We start from the raw sequence: 6,000 nt of genomic DNA on the forward strand, positions 1-6,000 counted from the left end.
CTTGCCTTACATCTTGATTGACTTTTCACTCTGTTCTTTTTGCTCTGCAGCTGCTCACGATTCTTTACTGTAAGTTGTCACAGATGTAGACTTTGACTCACATGCTTGCAAAGTGAATCAGTGGCAACATCTGTTCCCCCAGAGGGATGGGTGCACCAGCCTCAAACCACCCACAGCGGCAGTGCCTATGGAAGTTGGTATTTCCTGGCTTGCCTTCTGGCAGGCATGTTCATTAAGGGGGAAAAAAAAGATCTATCTGTGCTTCTGTGCTTTTGTGCATAGGTGTGAAGATCTCCCCTGTATTCAGAAAGACAGGGTCAGAGAAAAGGAGTCATATGGCATGGCTGCTAACATGCGTTTGAAAGTTCCAATTCAATCCAAGGTTTCCTATATCATTACTGCAGCCAGAGACGGCATTTTTCATGTGTGGCAGATTTTCCAGCACCCTGTAAGGAATTATTTGTTATTAAAACAAAGAACATTTTGTAGGATACATTTTCCCCTCTGTTGCTACAGTGGATGTGCATGCACGTACCTAAAGCTGAGCTGTATATGGATGTTCCATGCAGAACTGAATGTGAATCCTTGTGGGGTTCTATCAATCTGCAGTGGCATCTGAAACACAGTGGGATTTTGGACAGTTCAGAAGAAGCGATACCAAGAAGAGGAGAGCATGTGTGAGGCTGATTAGGCGTGAGTTTCAGTCCTAAATCATGACCCAAGTTCTGCAATCACCTGTGTATAGTCCTTTAAAGACTGCCTTGGAGAAAAATCATATGTTTGAAAACTCTCCAGCTTCAATGGTAAAATGGAGGAAAGCTAGAGATGAACGACCTCAGAGTCAGAAGCAGAGGAACTGATTTATGAGGAAGGATTAAAAATGAAGGGAGGTTTACCAGGGTGGCTTAGTTTCCCCTTCCCTGTATTAGTGACACAGGAGAATTGTGGATTGTGGGTGAAGCGACTGTGAAACAGCCATGGCAAGGTACAGTTTCACATCCTCTTTGTGACCACACTCAGCCCTGCAGCATCCTATGTGAAGGTCTGGGTGGTCAGTGGAAATGGTCCTTTGATCCTGAGGAATCACAGGCCAGGGGTGCAGGCTGGCTGTGGGGGGACTGTGTGGGCCTCTTGGCCTACATGTATTTTGAAGGTCTAAACATCTTATTTCTCTAGTTTTAGGGCAGAGGTGCATAATGTCAGGACCATTTTTCTCCCGGATGAAATCTTGGGTGAAAACTTGGCCTCTGGTGTGAGGAACTATGGTATGTGGGCAGGCAGCCTGAGATCTCCACAGTTTGCTGGCAGCAGCTGTGCTGAGGGAATCGCAAGAGAGTTACCTCTTTACCAGACCCTTAGGACACTGGTTTACAAACAAGAGGTCATGGCACTTAAGAGGTAGCTTTATGGGAACTTGTTTGCAAGAGTAGGGCTTGCAATCAGAAGTGGGGTCATGAGCCTGGAAGTGCACTGGGAAGTGAGGTCATGGGTGGAAAAATTTGAGAAACTGCCCGAAGAGCTGGGTTTAGTGCACAGTTGCCCTTGGCCTCTCTTACATGCTCCCATCGCTGTGTCCTTAATGCTTCTACAGAGTATTAAAAAACCCTTTCCTGATCCATGACAATATTCACTTGATCCTCATTTCTTTGGTACAGTTCAACACTTGCCAGCAGGCTAACAACAATCTCCTTTGTCAATGTGAGGAAAAACCTGGGAACTTTGTGATCAAGGGCTATGTCTTATTTTCATGAAAGCAACAGGAAAGTGTTGAGCCACAGGGGAGACATTTGGAGTCAAAGAATAGAACTTGCCTCAGCAAAGCTGTAATGCATACACACACACCAACCAGGGGAGCTTAGAAATCACGAAGCCTTGTAGCACCAGACCAGCTTCTCTGTAAGAATGATCATGCATAAGAAATGAGACTTAATAGCTATTTGTAATTTAAAAAAGCTATTTGTTTATATGTGCTGTTCTTATGAATCCAGAAGAAGACTAGTTTTTCTCAGTCTACATAAAAAGAAAGTTGAATAATTTCTCATATTTTCCTTTGGAACTGTGTTAATAGAGAAAGTAACATGAAGCATGTAAAAAAGGTGGTGAGATGTTTAATTAATATTAAAGCATTAGAAAGGGAGATGGTGCATTGTTCTATGCAAGCAGTATAAGAATTTTGTATGATATTCAGATGTTTTACGGTACAATATTTATAGCCATACAGCTTATATTTTATTAGGAACATTTTCCTGAATGTGCAATAAGATCCTTATCTGTATGTACTAACAATGTCCTCTTATAAGGAGGCCTTGGAGAGGGCTTGGCGATCTGCAGGAGAGGCAAGCGAGTTGCAGGATTTCCTCAGAACTACATTTAATCTATAAACAAAGTTCCTCTCCGTATCTCTGAAAGTTTAAATGCCACCTCTTGAGCAAGAAACAATAGAAGTATCTCAGAGTTCGCCAATTTTGAATAATTATTTTAACTGAAAGTGTTGGGTTGTGTTCCCATTCCTGCACCAAAATGTCTTGCAGGCACAGAGAAGAGAAATTATTTGTGGAATGCAGCATCAGCCAAGTCTCGACACACATGCTGGGAGGAATTGGCATAGGCTCACCTGGTTTTGCATGCAGGGGAGTGTTGAAGTGTAGGAGTTTGGACTAGTTTCTCCTTTTAATTCTTTTCATTAATGTAACAGAACAGCAGATCCAAATTGCCCATTACCTACTTGCTTTTCACATTTCTCGAAGTCAGAATAACTGTGGCTGTCAATGGGACTTACCTTGTTGCAGACAGCATCAGATAATTTCCTCTTCTCTTCTCTTCTCTTCTCTTCTCTTCTCTTCTCTTCTCTTCTCTTCTCTTCTCTTCTCCTCTCCTTTTTTTTTTTTTTTTCTCTTCTCTGCTCCCTCATTTTCCCTTTCCCTTTTTCACTTGTCTTACAGTAATCACATTGTCTTCTACTTAGATGTGCTCCTTGGCGCACCGTTTCCTCTCGCAGCAATTTGGTTTTGTAGCTTGGAGTTCTTACAACAGCTGAGCAAGTGAGATCTAGCAGTTGCAATTGATTGAATATATCATTAAGGCTACATGAAGAATTTCTCTAGCAACTGGGTTTAAAAAAATATCAAGATTTTGGTTTGGATTAAAATGAATCTAGCCTTTTTTCCATATTTTTTTTCTCCCCAAGGAAGAATGAGAACTCCCAAAATTACATTTTATGTTGAATGAAACATTCTGTTCAACCCAAAATGAAACATTTCATTTTCCAAGCATTTGCAAGAAAAGCAAAGGAAATTAAGGGATAGATTCACAAAACTGGTAAATGAAAAGAGGGAATTGGACACTTTTAACCTATTGCCAGAGAACTCTTCTGTTTTGTCACTTTTCAACTTCATATAAATATTTATTGAAACACAGAAATGAGCCCAGAGGAGTGTTCCAAGTTGCAGGCTACCTACGCCTTCTCCTGTATCTATTTCCCATGAAGATTTTTAAAAAACATTTACAAAAAAGTAGACCAGAAGGCAGCACCTTCACTCCCGTCCCCATTCTGAAGCACAGCAGCGGTAAAGATGAGGGGTGAGTTTACACATACCTTCTTTGTGTGGTGTAGCCTTTAACTACTTCTGACATGTACAGCTCATTTTTCCTGCACTACCAAGCCCCTAAATCAGAAAGCAGTGAATTTTAAGTCAGATCTCTGTAGTAAACATCCAAATCATCAGGTTTTAGTGGGGGTGTCTCAGTTGCTTCTGTTGAAGCTCTTCTAGCCTGTATAGGATTTTTAGGAACTGAGCCAACTAGAGCAAGTGAATGTGACTCCCTACCCCAGTGGGTAGGATGCTCAAATGGAAGGTGGGAAACCTGCAGTATAGTTATTTCTTAAGTTCTTTAATTACTAATCAAACTAGTTAACAGGGTAGATTGAGACAGATACCCTGCCCTGAATACAAAGAGTTGATATTGTGGGTGAACTTCTGGGAGGTGAGGGCTATTGGTTACCTCTCCTCTGGCAGAGGAGGGAAACCAGTGTTTTCTCACATCCACCTGCATTCTCCAACTGCTATAATACCAGTTAAAAGAATACCACAACCAATGCTTTCCTGAATCTGGCTTTTTAAACTTTTCTTCAAGCCAAAATGATTCGGTGAATTTGACCAGTCTGCCCTTTGCTACACATATTATATGGCAGATATTCCACCAAATAAAAAATGTCCTTGAACATGTGTGAATTTACAGTATGAGTCCAGAGTAAACAGTGGGCTGAATGAAGCCTTTAAGGTGAAATTCACCTTTTCTTTCAGAAAGCTCTAGAAATCAAGTCTATATATGGCATTTCTCTCAAAACAAATAGAGCTATAGCAGAGTGGTCTATAGGCAGCAAAGGAATTTAAATTTTAGATTTTATAGGGTAGATACTATATCCTCTAGGTATAGTTTTGTACTTGGTCTAAGCCCTTGACTGAATAAGCTATGCTGAAGTTGCTTTCGGCATTTGGGTGTCTATGGAGAGAATATTAATGAAGAAGAAGAGGAAACAGCCACTTCAAACTGCTTTACTGATGAGGATGAGCTGAGGGAAGCCTGGCTTAGGATTGAATAGGTTTTCCAGAATTGTACATTTCTGTGACAGCATCTTCATGAACATGGAAACTTCTCATGTTTTCCTGATACAGACAAGGAAAAAAGCTGAAATCAAGCCAATTGCTCTGCGTGGAAGTAGGTTACTCATTCCTTAGACTATGGAAGCTTGCAGGCTCTTTCCAATTCATTCTTAAGAAGAACTCTTATTTCATTTTTGTAGAAAATGGCACCCCTATATGTGTTTTTGTATACACAGATGGAGAACTTCTGTTGGCAACATCAACTTATGCTCAGAAAGTCTAATGTAAGTTGAGTAAGCTGCATTAATAACAGTCACATACTAGTGTTCATAGCTTGAGGGTAAGCAAACAGAGAGAGAAATTGGATTTTTTTATTCCTATTTTTTACTAGAGCGAGAAGATGAAATGTAATTTTGGAAAAGTGAGAAAGTTTCATTTTGTCCATAAAAAATCAGAAAATTTAGACAAAAGTGTAAAGGGAGAAGCAAGCCCTGACCCAAGTGTTTCATACAGGCTCTCTTGCATGGAATTTTCAGTTTGGTAGCTGAGTTGAGAACACTGGAATAGGGTGTTGCTGTTTTGGTGACCTTAAGTGAAAATTCTTTCCTGTTTTGCAAGGACTCAACATCAAGAATTTCTTGTGGCATTAAAATACAAAATTTCAGTATATTTCAGAACCGGTAAAGAGGAAAATGCTTCTCTCCACACTTTACCAGCATGGCTGAGAAAGTAGGTACACATAATTTACTTTATGTTTGATATAACTATGTATGTTTACAAAATATTACTATCCATGCTAAAAGCCACATACCCATATGCAATTATACTATAAAAACAAAAATAATCTAAGAATGATCAAAACCTTTCATTTGACTCAAAGTCAAATATTCAGTTTCCTTTGTGGGATTTTAAACTTCTAAGAACTCTTTAAAGTAATTGGACAATTTTAAAAGTAAAAAATACCATTTTAAAACAGGAAAGGGAAAAAATACTTGAAAATATCAAATGAAACACTTTGCCCTGTCATTCCTCTTTCTAAGAGCTCACTGCCCAAACTATTAATTAAATTTAACCTGTCCATCCCCTGCCCCCTTGCAATAAATGTTTTTCAGCAAATACAATACTCACTGAGAATAAATAACCTAACTACCCTAGAGTCCTTACGCTGTACTTCTTTCTCTAGTTCACACATGTTGTATTTGCTATTATTTGCATGCTCAAATAACTGCCTTGGTATTCACTCACCCACTGAGTTGTGCACAGAAATGTACAAGGCATACTCTTCAAAAGTTTAAACAGAAAAATCTAAGGTAAAAATATGCTATGGCTCCTGAAGAATTTGAACAGCTGTCCTAATAAATTTCCAGAAGTGCAGTGAGCAACGTTAATTTAACTG

Source organism: Falco punctatus, assembly GCF_963210335.1.
Source record: "Falco punctatus genome assembly, chromosome: 3".
Classification (NCBI taxonomy): domain Eukaryota; kingdom Metazoa; phylum Chordata; class Aves; order Falconiformes; family Falconidae; genus Falco; species Falco punctatus.